This window comes from Macrotis lagotis, chromosome X, assembly GCF_037893015.1.
Source record: "Macrotis lagotis isolate mMagLag1 chromosome X, bilby.v1.9.chrom.fasta, whole genome shotgun sequence".
In the NCBI taxonomy this organism is placed as follows: domain Eukaryota; kingdom Metazoa; phylum Chordata; class Mammalia; order Peramelemorphia; family Peramelidae; genus Macrotis; species Macrotis lagotis.
In genome coordinates, this window is record NC_133666.1 from 495,420,325 (window position 1) to 495,438,483 (window position 18,159).

Consider the following 18,159-nt stretch of genomic DNA (forward strand, 5'->3'; position numbering starts at 1 on the left):
AAAAAACAATGAATCAGATGATCAAAAAGCATGGTAATCTGGTAGGCAAGAAGCATTTATTAATCACCTACTATGTGTCAGACCTTGCTAAATCTGGAATTACCAAGGAACCCCCTCACCCCCACAAAAAATCTCCTCTCTAAAGCATTCCCATATTCTCATCTAGTTGGAAAGGTATCAAGAATATACCTAGACTCAAACATGATATGAATAAGATAAACTTGAAGAAATCTCAAAGGGAAGATATTAATTTTAAGGATGATAGATAAAGACTTTTTGGAGAAGGGAAAACTTCAGTGGACACTTGGAAGAAAATACTAAGAGTTAAGCAATGGAGTTCTTGTGTGAGCAATAGCAAGGTGGCTGTGTTACTAGATTACAGACTCCTACAGACTAATGGAACATCTGCGTTCTAATTGCTGCTCTGGTATTTGTTAATCCAGAACCAAGGAAGAATTTAACTTCTCCTCAAAATGGAAAATACTCATTTGACCTACCTTAAAGGACTATTATGAGGAAAATGCTCTGTAATACTTAGAGTATTTCATAAATATGCATTGTTATTATCTTTACTTATATGGTAATCTATAAATCAATGGGAATCTTTAACCAGAAAGTTCTATTTTCTTGCTTACACAGTTTCTTTTACTAGGATAGAGGGTAGGACAGAGGGATAGTAGACAATTTGCTTCCTAGAGTTACAAAATTCAATTTAATTTAGTTAAATATTTATAAAACATTTACTCTATGCAAAGAATGCAAATTGTATACAATGACCAATTTTAAAAAATAGTGTGTATATATGTGTATATATATATATATATTTTTTTTTTTAAAGAGTCAACTTTTTCTTCATTTAGGGTCAAGATTTTAATGCCTATTTCCCCTTATATTTCAGGACATAAGATTAATAATTAAGAGTTGAATATGGCCTTAGAGGTCATCTCCTTAGCCTCATCATTTGATAGACACAGATACCCAAGCCCCAGTCCATGTCAAATAACTTACACAAGTTCACAAAATTAGTAAGTGGAAGAATCAAGATTAGAACTGAGATCTCTTTTTATTAAAGATAATATTTGAGTTTTACAATTTTCCTTCCAATCTTACTTCCCTCCCCCCACCCCACCACGGAAAGAAATCTGTCAGTCTTTACTTTGTTTCCATGTTGTACATTGATGTAAACTGAGTGTGATGAGAGAGAAATGATATCCTTAAGGAAGAGACAAGAAGTCTAAGAGGTAACAAGATCAGACAATAAGATGTCTGTCTTTTTTTCTAAATTAAAGGGAATAGTCCTTGAACTTTGTTCAAATTCTATGGCTCTTTATCTGGATACAGATGGCACTCTCCTTTGAAGACAGCCCAAAATTGTTCCCCATTGTTGCACTGATGGAATGAGCAAGTCCTTCAAGGTTGAACATCACCCCTATGTTGCTGTTAGGGTATACAGCATAGAACTGAGGTCTTTTGATGCAAATCTAGTCGTCCTTTTAACATACCAGATCTCCCTTCTTTTTGGTAAGAGGAGTCCCCAGGCACCTGCCTCATTTTCCAACACTTGCTACTATGCTACTCTCCTCCCTTCACCTAAAAGTAAACCAAGGCTAAACATCTTATTTTCCTTCACAAGAACTAATTCTATTATATAATAGGTCCTGCCACTATCACATTAGTTCTTAGTGTTATGATGGATGACTACCTTGCTATTTCAAGTGTGGGGTTCTTTTCTGCCATCTACAATATCTTTCATGTAAAAGCCAAGACTATCACCTCAGTTTTATGGATCAGAAAACTGAGGACAGAGAAGCCAAATGACTCAATAGGAATGCATTGCCAAGTCCCGCTGATTCTGCCTTTGTAATATCTCTTACATCTGTCCCTTCCACTGCAATCAACCTGATTCAGACCCTCGTCATTACTGAAATAATCTTGTAACTGGCATCCTTACCTGAAGTCTCTCCACACGTTAATCCGTGTTATGCAACAGTGCCAAATTTATCTTCTTAATGGTGATCATTTTATAGCACCACTCAAAAATCTTTCATGATGCCCTTACACCATGGGAAAGGATTATGCTTGTGGAGAGGGGGAGGTAGTAGTGGTGATATGCTTATAACAATGTGGTTTCAGGAATAGGATATAAGTAGAGTTTCTGAACTACTGAAGGAATTAAAGATTTCACTATCCAGTTTGACTAGAATGTTGTCTATATAAAGCTAATGTTTTTTTTTTTTTCTGTCACATCTGACTCTTAATGCTCCATGTAAAGTTTCCTGGCAAAGATGCTAGATTGTTTTGCCATTTCCTTCTTCAGCTTATTTTACAGATAAGGAAACTGAGGTAAATAGGGTGAAGTGACTTATCCAGGATCACACATATACATTGAGTGTCTGAGGCTCAATTTTAAGGCATGAAAATGAGTTTTCTTGACTCTAGGACCACTGTATTATTTTGTTACCTATATATAGTTAGTTTGAAAAGTTAAAGTGAGAAAATATCAATTGAGTAAGTTTGTGGGGGATAGTTTCCTCCTAGGTTAGGAATTTTAGCATTTAATTAGTAATATTTCAACCTATTGAAATATTCTCCATTCTTCAGGGCCTATCTCATTCAAGAGGTTTTCCCTTATTTTCTAGAATAGGTATTATTCTTCTCTTACTGGTTTCATAGTATTTTGTTCTTCTCTGATGGTCTTATCACATTCTAATTTTATTATAGTCAATTCTTTCCCTCTCTTTTCTTTCCTTTGGATGTGCTCTCCTTGTAGGGCAGAAACTGCATTAAAAATAGATACCAGAATCAAGCATAATACTTTGCATGTAATAGGGGTTAAATTCATATTTGTTTAGTTAGTCTACATGTCTACATTCTGAAATCTAGTCAAACTCTTCTTTTCCTCTCTATAATACATTCATACAAAGACACTTACATGCAAATACACTCATGCATGCATTTAATATATATATATATATATACATATCCCATTTCTGTGTATTTGTGTATCTATGAACATAGATATATAATGATTGTGTGTGGGTGTGTGTGTGTGTGTGTGTGTGTGTGTGTGATGCTTAGCCTTGATTTACTTTTAGGTAAAGTGAGGAGAGTAGCATAGTAGCAAGTGTTGGAAAATGAGGCAGGTGCCTGGGGACTCCTCTTACCAAAAAGAAGGGAAATCTGGTATGTTGAAAGGGCTACTAGATTTGTATCAAAAGAGCTCAGTTCTAAATCTGATTCTTCCACTTACTAATGTATATATATATATATATATGTTTATGAATTTATGAATTTGATATATATATATATATATATATATATGTATTTCCCATCCAGATTTGGGTTTCCCTGAACATACATACATGCTATATATACACATATACACACATGTATTTGTTTAATTTTCACTAACCTCTAACTGAAGCTTAACATTTTTTTCAACTGTCTAAAAATATATATTCTAAGAAGGAGGTCATAAATTTTACCAGATTGTGACAGGGTTCTATAAAACAAAAAATGTCAAGAGTTCTTATGATATCCCAATATATGTAATTGTATTTTCTAATTAGAATGTAAGCTTTTTACAAATAAAAGAATTGCTTCTTTCTTTATATTTGTTATCCCCAACACTTAGCACAGTTCCTAGCATATAACTGTACTTCAGGGATGCTTGTGTGATTGATTGATTAATCCTGGGGATAGACCTCACACCAGAAATTTTTCTAAGCCAGAGTCAGTTGTACAATCCACTTGAACAGGCAAGGAAAACACTAACCTATTTTTCAATTTTCCATTATCGATTGAGTCCGTTTCTGTTGGCTAAAAACATGCCCAGATGTTCTTACATACTTAAAAATACCTTCACTTGATCCTTTTATGCCCTTAAGTTTTTAATTTTTCTTTTTCTTTTATTTCATATTCAACGTCCTAGAAACAGTCATCTATATTTGGAGTTTCTACTTTCTCACTTCACATTCACTTCTCAACCCATGCAATCTGGTTTCTGTCAGGCAATAAACAAGTATTTAAAGTACCAAAGATAATTGAAGACATTGTACTAAGTCCTAGGAATTCAAAGGCAAAATATAATTCCTGTCCTCAAAGAGCTGACAGTCTAATGGAGAAAGTAATAATGCAAAAGTATTTGTATAAATCAGCTATATAGTAGATAAGTTAGGGAAGAATCTCAGAGGGAATGTAGTATAATTAAGGAGAACTGGAAAAGGTTTTTTGCATCAGGGGAAATGGATCTGAAACATGAAGTGAGGGAAGCTAAGCAGTAAGCAAGTAAGCAGTAAGCAGTAAGACCAATCTCTTTGAATTGTAGTGTACATGAAGCGGACTAAAATGTAAGAAGTCTGGAGAGATAGTAAGCCTCCAGCTTATAAAAGGTTTTAAATACCTCTTAGAGAGTGATGTGGTAAGAAGTGCATTTTAAAAAGATCAATTAGACAAAAATCTGAGGATCTATTGGAGTAGGGAGAAATTTGGGGTAAGGAAACCAACAGCAGATTTTTGCAATAGTCTTGATATGAGAAAAATGAAGATTTATATCAGGGTCATTTCAGTGTCAAAAGAGAGGGTGTAAATAGATGTTACAAATATAAAAATGATAGTACTTAACTATTTGGCGATGGGTAGTGGAAGAGTGAAAATTTCACTTAGATTTTGAATGATGGTAATCTGGAGGGTGATTGGGAAGCTTGACAGTAATAGGGAAATTAGGAAAAAGGGAGGATTTTGAGTCAAAGATGTAAATTCTGTTGGGGATATTTGCAAGGATATGCTCTTGAAGTGTGAACTAGGTTAAATAATTCCTGAAGTCATTGACAACTTTGACTATAATACTTTTGAAAGAGGCTTGAGGCTGAATTCAGGACAAAACCATGTTACCAAAATAAGCTCCTCATTGCTGAACTAACATCCTCTGTTTGCTTAATTAGCAATATAGGGTCTTCCTCTTCTTGTGGACATCTTGCTTCAATCAAAGATTTCCTCTGCAGAGAGACAGAGACAAAGAGAGACAGGTAGAGAGATAGTCAGGAGAGAGAGCAAAAGACAGAGACAGAGACAAAGAGAGAGAGAGACAGAAATAGACAGAAATATAGGGAGAAGAGAGAGAGAGAGAGAGAGAGAGAGAGAGAGAGAGAGAGAGAGAGAGAGAGAGAGAGAGAGAGAGAGACAGAGAGAGACAGTGAGAGAGAGAGAGAGAGAGACAGAGACAGACAGAGACAGACAGAGACAGAGACAGAGAGACAGACAGCCAGACAGAGAAACAAAGGTAGAGAGAGACAGAGACAGCTTAAAATGGTAGAAAAAACTTAAACATCCTTTCTTCACATCCCCCTTTCTCCCTATCCATTAAATTTGGTTTCTCAGGAACCTGAGGCAGAGAGTCAAAAGGGGTTCTCTCTCTCTCTCTCTCTCTCTCTCTCTCTCTCTCTCTCTCTCTCTCTCTCTCTCTCTCTCTCTCATATATGTATGCATATATATAATATATATATATATATAATATATATATATATATATATATATATATGCTGTTCCCCAACATTGATAATAGTTTTAGTTTTTCATCCTGCTTGATTTTTCCTGTTGGCCTTTATTTTTTCATATTTCCTGCTTAGCCCTTTCTCCACAGTTTTTTCTTTTTTCATTCTCTTTTCTTACTCCCCAACTCTTTTCTTTTTCTCTTATTCTTTAATTTCCTAGACCTTTTCCTTGTGGCAAGTCATCTCCAATATAATTAAAGAATGATTCCTTATCACTTCACTAGAATTGAGGTCTACAGGAACAAACACCCTTTATATTCAATGAGATTATGTGAAAATAATTAATCTTACAGTTCAGATGTTCCAACATTCAGTTTCAATTTGGATAGTCATCCAAAAGTTGGTATTTTTAATAAAAGCTTTTATAAAATACTTGAGTCTTCAAAAGTTTAATGTATAACAAATAATAAAAAAATCATACTTGTAAATAGACGGAAGTAAAAATGGTACAGATTTTCATGTTCAAATAATCTGTACTCTTAGACTTGGAAATGAAGTTTTAGAGAGCATATTTTTAAACCATTAGATATGCCATATTTACCTATGTAATCGTCACAGCTGTACTTTAGGAACATTTGAATTTTCATATAAATTCCTCCACCATTGCTTCAATTCTGAGGTTGAAAGTTGTGATCTTGGTTCTCCAATTTTGGAGAACCACACGAGGAGAACATAACTTGAATAAATCATTTTACCAATGAATACTTGCAATGAATATATCCTCTTACATGGGTTGCCATGTGCCACCAATTCTATTCAATTACTATTACTTAGGTCATGGAAAGTCTTCACTCTGACTAATATTAGGGCCCTAGAATCAAAATGGACTTTGGAAATGTCTGACTTTTTGACCCAGTAAGTTTTCTTATAGTGGAAACATATTAGGTGTTAAGAATACTTATCCAACTCTTAAGTACTAGCACTGGACCTTAAGTCTTTTTGATTCTGGGTCTGATCAGAAGTGCAGTGTTAGTACTTAAAAGCTCATAACCCTGAGAAATTCCAGAAGCCTGTCAGTATTTTTACTTTTCTCAGGGCAGATTAAGATGGACTATACTCAATTAAAATATCACTAGGATATGTCTGGACAAATCAGTATTGTTGTGGGAGAAGTTTTGGGAGAAAAGGGGACTGAAATTGCCTTCAAGGAGAGGCCTTTCTTGACTAGGCAATAATAGAGGTTTGAAAATAATCTACTTCAGTGGAAAGTTCAATCTCTACAGTTTTCCAAGCCAACAAAAAAGCCACAGTTTTGTGTTGGGCAGAGATTGTTCTGAGAAATGGGCCTGGAGTCAGGAAGACCTGAGTTCAAATCCAGTTTCATACATTTACAGAACTGTATGACTCTGTTCAAGTTATTTAACTTCTGTCTGCCTCAGTTTTCTCAACTGTAAAATGGGGAAATCAATAACCCCAACCTTAGTATTTTATTTATTCCAAATATTCAGGTTTATAACTCAAAGTAATCTCAATTCAACCCCTCTCTCTTACTGTAGATTCAATCAGTTGCCAAAACCTGTCAATTCTAACTTTACATTTCTTATTCATCTTTTCTCCCTCTTTCTCTCCCTCAAAATTTTTACTGATGCTTTATTTTTTATATTACAAACATTTACAGATCACTCCCATTTAAGTAAAATTAGTAATTCAGTGACATAATCCAAAAATGTCTGTAATATTCCAAATCGGTACCATTACCTCATATAATTCTATCAAAAATTTGATCAGAAATAATTTTTTTCCTCTATTGACTTCTCCAACCCTCAAGGGAAAAAGATAAACAATTCTCTTATAACAAATATACATAGTCAAGGAAAATTTAAAGTCTCTCAATGACTTATATGTACATGGATTTTTTTTTGTGTGTATATATATATATATATATACATAGCTACATATGTATACATAGCTATGTTATATGTTTACATAGCTATATTATTCTGATAGTCAAAGGACTTGGGTTAAAGGTTTGCTTATGATGATCACCTCCTGTGTGACCTTTATCATTTCACTCAACTTTTCTGAATCTCCATTTATTCATCTATAAAAGAGATTGTCTGTACGTGAAGTCTTTTTCTAGCTCTAGATGGTAATAAGCAGATATCTACAAGGTAACTGCCTCTTCCCTATATCCATAGATAAAAAAATGTAGAGAAATTATACAAAGAATTGAACAATGTCTTCCAAAATATAATGACATATATGTTCATACTTGATAGTTTCAATGTAAATGTGTCTACATAGGAGGAAGATAACACATATATTCAATTATATGATTCAATAGTAATAAATAAGAGATCAAAAAGTTGAAGAATACTAATAATTAGAGTATTCAAAGAAAGTTTTGTGTGGAAGGTGGCACCTAAGCAGTCTTGTAGGAAATCATAAGATCCAAGAGGAGAAGATGAGAGAGAGGCCAGACAAAGAGAACCAACCTATATCAAGGATAAAGAGCCAACAGATGGCATGCTGTGCATTGGGACTAAAAAGTAGGACAGTTTGTCTAGAATGCAGACAGTATGGGGGGAGCAATGTGAAATTAATGTGCTATAAATGATTGTGCTAGATTTTGAAGGTTTTAAGTGTCAAAGAAAGGGCTTTGAATTCTATCCTACAGGGAATAGGGAACAATTCACTCATGTTGATAATGTCGATATTAATATGTCTTAATACCTTTAATAGAAGTTCTACTCTTTGGTCATAGACTAATAAATTAGGGAGGGAAAACGTATTGGGAAAATTCTTCCGAAGAAGATGAGATTTGAGATAAATTAAAAAGAAGTCAATGAAGCAAAGTTCATGAGGAGATTAGGGGAAGAATTAATTTTGAAAGTGTGAGGTAGCAAGTTCAAAGCGACATCATGGGTGAAAATGCAGCAAATAGGCCAGGGTAACTGTATTGTAGGGTTTGTAGAGAGAAATATAGTGTAAAAAGCCTGTAAAGGAAGAAGTTGGGTGGTGAATGACTTTAATTGTCAAACAGAGGAAAGGTCACTGTTGGGCTCTCAAGAAACTCCAGTGAGTCCCTCTTGCCTCTTGCCTTGAATAAAAGAAGAAGAAGAAGAAGAAGAAGAAGAAGAAATTACTGACTTTGGCTTTATCCCTTTACAATCTAGGTCTAATCTATACCTCCAGAGTAATTCCACATTTCTTTCCTTCAAGTAGTAAGTGGTCTTCTTACTGTTCTATCTCCTGTTTCCCTGTCTGCCCAGCTATCTGGCATGCCTGGAGGGCCCTCCTCACTTCTACGTTAATAGAATCTTTGTTTTTCCTTCAAGGCTCAGCTCATGCCACCTGTTATATTAGGAAGAATATCATGATCTCTTCAATTGCTAATAATCTGCCCTTAGAAGCTATTATATTGATTTTGTATTGAATTTTCTGTTTATATGCTTCCTCTTTCCCAATGGAATGGGGGGAAAAACCCTTTTTTTAGTCTTTCTATCTTCAGTGCTTCACATAGTGCCTAAAACATAATAGGAGCTTAATAAATGATTTTTGAGTGATTGCTACCTACCCAATGGAATATTTACATATTTTTCTGTTTCATAGTATGCCTCAGTCACAAATCTTAGCCACTTAGTGGTCACTTAGAAGCTTGTTCTAAGCCTCTCCCCGCCCATTTAGAACTGATAAGTTTCAAAAATTAACACTAATTGTGATTAAGGCTGTGGTAGAAGTCTTTCCAATATGGAAGAAACTTCGAGAATTTATGTCCTTCTGATGTAATGTTTGAGAATCAAGGCTCTTTTCCACACCAAGTGGGACTTTGTGGAAGAAATAAAATATAATAATTGGGAGTATTTAACATGAATAGGTACAGAATATGATTCCAAAAGCATGTGTCATTTATTGCAAAAGTTAAATTTCTTTTCCTCTGACGAGGAATTTCCAATACCAAAGAATTTTTCCCTAAGACAAAAAAAAGTAGATGTAAAAAATGTAAAATGTTTCTGATCTTGTCTTATTTTTCAGAGGAGGATCCTGAGGACCAAGGAGACCAAGCAATTTGCCTAAAATCATCTGGTTAATTAATGATCTCTTAGTTTGCAAATCTGATGGTTTTTCTCTTAGAACTTGCTTTTTATTTTAAATCTATTTGCTGCATTTTTTCATTACCCTCTCCACCTGAATACACTCTTATCTGGATTTTCAAGACACTACACAATGTGCTGCTTCACCTCCTTGTCTGACCATCTTTCAGTCTTCTTTTTTGACATCATCTTTATCACACTCCATAACTCTGTGAAGGTTTTATTTTTGATCTTCTAACCTTCTCCCTATACATTTTCCCTCTTAGTAACTTCATTCAGTCCCATAGGCTTATGTATTATGCCTATATAGATAACACCTAAACTCTTTTAGCTGATTCTACTCTCTTCCCCACCTTTAGTATTGAATTATGAATTGTGCATTAGAGATTTCAAACTGGTCCTTGAAGAAAGATCTTAATCTCAACATGCAGAAGAGAACATATGAACTTTCTCATTGAACCTTCCCCTCTTCCAGACTTCCTTTTCTCTGTCAAAAGCACCAACCTCCTCCTAGTGTCTCAGGTTCAAAATCTTGGCATCATTCAAAAATCCTGCCTCTCCCTTCACCATACAGAGTCAAAGAGTTGCTGAATGTCATCTTCACAATATTTCTTGCATCTGATTCCACCTATGCATTCATATAACTAAGAATTTGGTTCAAGATTTTGATCACTTCTAGTCTACATTTTGCAACAACATTTTGGCTGGTCTCCTGTATATTTATATTTATTAACTTTATGTGTATACATTTTATAGGGACTTTCTCACCCCATTAGAAAAATAAGTTAATTATATAGAGAAATTCATTCATTATTTGTACATGACTCTTCATTGCCTAGTACATAATAGAGGATTAAAAACTTGTTTATTGATTAGACTGCAGGACTCCTTATTCCCTGTTCATTGTTTTTAAAGGTTTGATAATTATAGACAATAACTTCATTGGCAAGTTCTTCTAAAGGACATATGCAAGCCCTGAAAATCTTGATTCTTTTATGCCAAAGAAAGAATAAATCTGATTCAATTTCATTAAACAAATTTTGTTAAATATCTACTACATGTAAAGCTGTGTAAGAAATAAATAAAATGATTAACCAACTATGTATATGTGCAATGAGAGAAGGGTAGGATAGAAGAATATACACATTTATATAGCCCTTTGTATATAAGGCACTAGGCTATGCATTTTATTTAAAAAAACATATCTCATCTGATTCCCACAATAACCCTACATTTTACACTTGAAGGAAACTAGGGCATAGAGAGGTTGATTGACTTGTGCCCAGTTAGTGTCTGATTCTGTATTTGAACACAGGTCTTCTTGACTCTAGGCTTTATCCATTATGCTCCCAGCTGCCTTTGAGAAAAGCTGCTTCTGGGAGAAAATAATATCTGTAATAATAAATAGTAGTAGCACAATAATAATAAGACTTTCAATTTCTATGGCATTTAATACTTTTTCAAAGATCTTCCCTGGCAGAGCTCTGACTTCATTTTCAGTGGCCATGCATTTGCAGTTTAGATTTTTTTTTATTATTAAGTCCTAGTCTGTTAGCACAGCAAATCTGCAGCACCTGTCTCCCTGCCACTCGCTGAACTTCCACTAGTGAACATCTCCCCCACCCACCTTCCCTCCACTCAGAACAGCCAGAGGCAAATCCGAGATGTTTGCGCCCACATGGATTGCCTGCTGACTGTGCCTCTCGGGGATCACCCAGTGGTTTACTCTAATAAAAAGTGTCAGTCTTAAGATTTAATGTAAAGAAATAGACCCCCAAGTGGGGCACAATGAGAGTGAGCCGGTGTCTGACACTATTCCTTTCAGTTATCATTCACTGTTTACTCTGACTGTGAGCAGCAATCTGTTGCCAGCTCAGTGTAAGAAGATAAGGATGAGTCAAAAGGCAATGGGTGCTAGTTAGAAATAGTTGGACACAGGTTCTGGATAGTTGAATAGTATTAAAGGGCTCATGAATTTACCTCAATTGTTCTTACAACAAATCCCATGAGGTGAGCAAAATATAATATCATTATTCATTTTCATTTTGTAGATGAAGAATTTTAGACTCAGGAAGATTGAGGTCACAAAACTCCTAAAGGATCAAGCCAGGACTCCAAATTAGATCTTCTGACATAGACTGTCCAAAATGTGTAGAATTCATGGACTTTTTACCCCTATATTTCTGAACCCCTAATTTCCTTTAAAACTCAGCTCAGATAAAATATTCTTTATTTATTTAAGAGAAACTCTTCTACATTACTTTCCCTCTTTTCCTCACATTGCCTGATATTTATTTGCCTAAATATATGTTCTATATAATAATAATAATAATATTTTAATGTATATAATTTTTAAAGTTTGAGGATTGCTTCATGTATATTAGGGCATTTGATTCTATATTAATTTTGTTTGATCCTTGTACCTACCCTATAAGGTAGATACTATTTTTATTATAGATTAGTAAACTGAGAAGTTAAGTGATTTGCCCAGGGTCTCACAGCTAGTAAGACCTGAATCAGAATTTGAACTCAAATCTTTTTGACTCCAGTCCCACACACTATCCACTGTGTTACCTAAGACCTTTTTTATCTCCTCCAATAGGATTCAAGCTCCTTGAGGACAAGGATTAGTCTATTATTAACAATGAGTCTAGTATAAATTAGGTACTTATCAAATGTTTGCTGATTGATTAATTCCTTTTTTCTATCCCATAAAATTGTATATATTTTCATTCATCTATGGAACCGTTTCATCAAGTAAATTACAAAGATACTTTGACTATCTGCTAGAAGCCTAAAACTTAAAAAGATAAGAATGATGCCAACATGAAGACCTAGATAAGCATAACTCTGGGTCATACTGAAAGTACTTATACCATTTGATTCTTCAATCAATCTGATCTTATTATAATGTACTTACCTTACCCACTGATAAAAATTATGACTTTAAATCATAATTTATCAGATCCTTCTCATCCTTGGAGATTCTTATCCATAGCTTTACATAATATGATCCACAAATGAAAATATACAAATCAAAGAAATCAAATTTTTACAACTTGTAAAAAAAATTAAAGTAAGTTGTCATTTAGAGATAAAACTTAGAATAGGTTGTGGAATAGTTAATCAATTGATAAATATTTATTAAATCTCTACTCTGTGTCAGTTTTGTGTATTCAAAAAGGAGGCAAATCTCTACTCTGTGCAAAACTCTGTGGATAGCAAAAAGAGGCAAATCTCTTCTCTGTGCTAAGCTCTGGAGATACAAATAAAAAGGCAAAAGATCATTCTTGCCATCAAGGAACATATCTAATTCTGGATACAGCAACCAATAAACACAATATACGTGCAAGCTAAGTACAGAATTAAATAGTAAATACTTAAGAGAGGGAAGACACCAGAATTGAGAGGTTGAGAATGGCTATCTGTAGATGAGTTTTTAGTTGGTTCTTAAAGAACGTTAGGGAAGGGGCAACTAGGTGGCACAGTGGATAAAGCACAGGCCCTGGAGTCAGGAATACCTGCATTCACATCCGGTCTCAGACACTTAATAATTACTTATATAAAAAAAGAAAGTTAGGGAAGCTATTAGGTAGAAAAGAGAAAGGAGAACACTCTAGGCATGGGAGATAGCCAGAAAAATTCAAGAACCTGAGAGATGAGATGTCTTGTTCATGGAACAAGAGGGATATCAGTGTCATCAGTTTGAAGATTATATGGAAGGAAGGAAGGTATAAGACGACTGGAATGGTAGAAAGGAGGTAGGTTATGAAAGTCTTTAAATATCCAGCAGAGTATTTTGCATATGATATTGGATATGACAGCAGGCTACTTTAATCTATTTGGAAGAGGGAGAAACAAAGTTGGATCTTATCTTTAGGAAAATCACTTTAGTGGTTAAATGGAGGATGAATTGGAGATGGAGACTTGAGTCATGCAAACCCACCAATGCTATTGTGATGCCCTTGGTGAGAAGTAAAGAGGACTTTCACATAAATTATGACAGTGTCAGAGAAAATAAGGGAGGGTATTCAAGAGATGTTACAAAGGTGAAATCTTTAGACTGGCAACAAATTGGATATGTGGGCAAGAAATAGTAAGAAGTCTAGGCAAAGAATTGGAAATTAAGTGAATGTCCTTCCACTGGGGAATGGCTTAACAAATTGTGGTATGTGTATGTGATAGAACAACATTTTTCTATTAGAAACTAGGAGGTGTGGGAATTCAGAGAAGCCTGGAAGGATTTGCATGAACTGATGCTGAGCGAGATGAGCAGAACCAGAAGAACATTTTATATCCTAACAGCAACATGGGGATAATGGTCAACCTTAATGGACCTGCTCATTCCATCAGTGCAGCAATCAGGCACAATTTTGGGCTATCTGTGATGGAGAATACCATCTATATCCAGAGAAAGAATTGTGGAGTTTGAACAAAGACCAAAGATTATTACTTTTAATTAAAAAAATTATCTTGTTATATAATTTTGCTGTCTCTTATACTTTATGTTTCTTCCTTAAGAATATGATTTCTCTTTCATCACATTCAACATAGATCAATGTATTCCATGGAAACAATATAAAGACTAACAGACTTCCTTCTGTGGGGGTGGGGGGAGGAAAGCAAGATTAGGGGAAAATTTGTAAAAATTCAAAATAAATAAAATCTTTTAAAAAAGAAATAGTGAGAAGCCTAGGATAATTTCTAGATTGGAGACCTGAGAAAGTGGGAGAATGGTATTACCTTCTATAATAATAAGGAAAAGAGGAGGGAGGAGGAATGGCTTAGGGGAAAAGAAAATGAATGCCATTTTGAACATGTTTAGTTTAAGATCTACTGGATATCTGTTTCATGATGTCTGCAAAGTTGGGTATGAGAAATTAGAAGTCATCTAAAAGTTGGGAGAAGGATAGCTAAATTATAGAATCATCATAGAGACAGAATGAATGAGAGCATCAAGTGAAATAGCATAGAAAGAAAAAACAGAAGGAACCCTGGGCAAAATCTAGATTGGAAAACGATAGTTTAGAGGGTATTATTTAGAGGAGAATCCAGAAAAATAGACTGAGGAGTGGTCAATATAGATAGGAGAACCAGGAGGGAGTGGTCTCCTAAAAACCTGGAGAGAAGATCAACCATGTCAAAAGCTGTTAAGAGGTCAGGGAGCGGAGGCTAGGTGGCACAGTGGATAAAGCACCGACCCTGGAGTCAGGAATGCCTGAGTTCAAATCCAGCCTCAGACACTTAATAATTGCCTAGCTGTGTGGCCTTGGGCAAGTTACTTAACCCCACTGCCGTGCCAAAAAATAAAAAAGAGGTCAGGGAGAGTGAGGATTGAGAAAAGGTCTTTGAATTTGACAACTAAAAAACAAAGAAAAGTAGTTTTGTTCTTTTTAAAATTTCTTATACTATACCATACTATACTATACTATACTATACTATACTATACTATACTATACTATACTATACTATACTATACTATACTATACTATACTATACTGTACTGTACTGTACTGTACTGTACTGTACTGTACTGTACGGTACTGTACTGTACTGTACTGTACTATACTATACTGTACTATACTGTACTGTACTGTACTGTACTGTACCGTACTGTACCGTACTGTACCGTACTATACTGTACTATACTGTACTATACTATACTATAGACAAATTTTATGGATAAGGGGGGATTTCAACAGCTCCATGAAGGACAGAAAAGTTATTGTCATGAATAACAGAAAACATTCTGATAGAAGCAGATGAAGAGGCAGAATAGTATTTCGGATTTGGGATTGAAAATAAGTAAGACATCAAGGTGAGTGCAAAAGGGAATGGATTGGCTTTGTAGTAGTGGAGGGAAGATATGGGAGACTAAGGATAAGGAGCCTCTGAAAAGTCTTGAATCTCACTTCAAAGTGATTGTCCTTAGTTTTAGGGTGGTAGGATGCCTTTGGCGATGACAAAGGGTGTTGTGTGATCTCATTGATGTGTCAAGATAAATATATGGAAATGACATTCTGACACATTTCCCTTGCCAGTTAGTCCACAAGGGCCATGAAGGAGTTTTATAGATTTGTAAGAATCTGAGCTTGTCCATTGGATTATAAACTCCTTTAAGGAAGTCTTTTGCCTCTTTTGGTATCCCCAGTGCTTAATGATACATAGAAGGCATTTAATAAACTTTGATTGATGGATCATAAAAAAGCATCATAGTTATTCACTTTACTTTTGAGAATGCTCCCTCTTTTTCCCATCTCCCCAAAATATATTTATACCAAAGACAATTCCTGTCCTTTCTTTATCCAGAAGTCCTTTCAATCCTGTTTAGATCAGTTACAAAGGAAAAGGAAACCACAGGAGGGGTTGCTTTCAGGACAGTTCCTTGGGTTTCACCCTCAACTCTCAAACCAGAGGACTTATTCCATTTTAAATGAAAACCTCTCACAATTTACTATGACCTTTTATGAATCTTTTCATCTGTCACCTCCTTATGATGAAACTAATCATTCTGAAAGAAAAGAAGGAAAAGGGAATGAGGGGCAATGTACAAGGCAAGGAAAAAAAAAAGAAAGGGAAGAACATTTCTCCAAAAGTACCATCTCCTATTTTGACAGTGTTGTGACAGCCTGCTAGCTCTCAACTAGGCACAGGTGCCTGTCTAAGCTGCTTCTGTTGCCATGTGGTAAAATATTCAATGACTCACTGTGAATAACCATCGTATTTAGAGCAATAATCCAGTGACAAGACAAACACTGTTATGTTGTGTCAACCTGTTAAAGAAGACATAAAACAGTAATACAACAAACAATCCAAGGCTAGGGCTATGTGGTTATACTTGAGAGGTGGTATACTGCCAATTGGATGAGGGAGAAGAAAGGAAAATGCCTGGGAAGAGGATATTAGAAGAGAGTTAGAAGCTTGAGACACCTTTCCCAGACATTCTTAGCAAAATCATCTTCAGCGGCCTGCAAATCTGATGGGTGTTGATCCAGAATGATCAATGATAGAAAGTCAGTGAAGGCCTTGATGGTGCCTGGGAACACAGTAATGCTGACCTCCAAAGCAACTGACCCAGGGACATAAGGAGGGATGATCAGTGACAATTCAGCAAACTATTCAAGGCCAACTCTCCAGTCGTCCAGTTAATAGAATCACTCTGGAAAATACCCATTCGCTGAAGTTGAATAAGAATGACTACATTATAACTTACATTACTGCCAGCTCGTACTAGAAGCACACTTAGATGAAATCGGGGCCATTAGAATATAGTGAGTGATCTTTTTGCAATTTTTTTTCTATCTGAAACCACACATAACTTTTGAAGATGTAAATTTGTAAAACGTCATGCTTTATGTATTGCATTTTTGGCATCTACTTTAGTTTTTAAGAATGGATGTTGTCTAATTATGCAGTGCAGCTTTGGATGAGAAAATATACTAAGTGTGCATTAAATAGACAACTTTAAATAATGGCACTTGTGCTAAGAAGTGTATTTTCTGGCAAGCAACTAATTTATAATGGTCATAGATAAATGCATTAGTGTATGAAATGCTTGTCTTTATTTATTGATTTGAAGGGGCAGTATTATATTTTTGAATATGTCTTCTTTATTGGGTCTTGTTTTTATCTGTTACAGACTTAGTCATATTTTATGTTTCTTGACACTCAGAGCACTTAAATGTTGGAAAATGAAAGCAATTTTACAGTTAAAAAAAAATCAACATTTGTCTGACCCACCCATCACATTTTGAGACCAGGTAAATAGATAAGAAAATGAATACATCTGAGCCCCTTTCCCTGGCTTTATCCCCATAAGCCTTGGGTTCCTCTTAAGTGTGCATATCAGAGGTAAAGAGAATGAGATTAAATGACCAAATTTACTGCATTCTTAGTGCATAAACCACTACGCTAGATCTTTCGGAGCCAATTTAATTTTTAGCTTTATTCTTGGCTTAATGCAATGTTTTAGTTCATTGCGCTTTTTGGATGTGCAGAAGCAAAGATAATGTGTTACACTACATTCATTTAATGTTTCATCAGACTTTTTTGGTGTATCTACCTTTTGGTTATTTTAAAATGTTTCATCCTTATCACTTCAGTCATGAAATGTAGATTCATTAAATTACTGTGCTGGGGTAGCTCTGTGTGCAGCAGTCTTGTTTAAAATGTAGCACTGGTTTGCTCATCAGCATGCTGCAAAACCCTATCCGTTTGACAGATTTTTCCCCAACACCAAACCATAGGTTTCTTCTGACACAAGCCTTTAGAGCCATCAGGGTTAGCCACAAGGAGATGTGCCTTCAGGCTGAACCCAGAAATGGTTCCTGGAATTCAAACTTTTGACTGAATCCAGTAGAACCTTTCTGGCTAGCCATGAGGGAATTTGTTTGGGGCTGATCCAGAAACAGTTCTGGAATTCAAACTTTTGATGGAGTCCGGTAGAGTCTTTCTGGTTCTCAATACAAATCAAGGAGGGGTTTCTCAGTGGTCTCATCATGACAGAGTGTTTAAAATCATCATGCTGTGAAAAATGGACATAATTATTAGCTATTAATAACATTAACCATTTG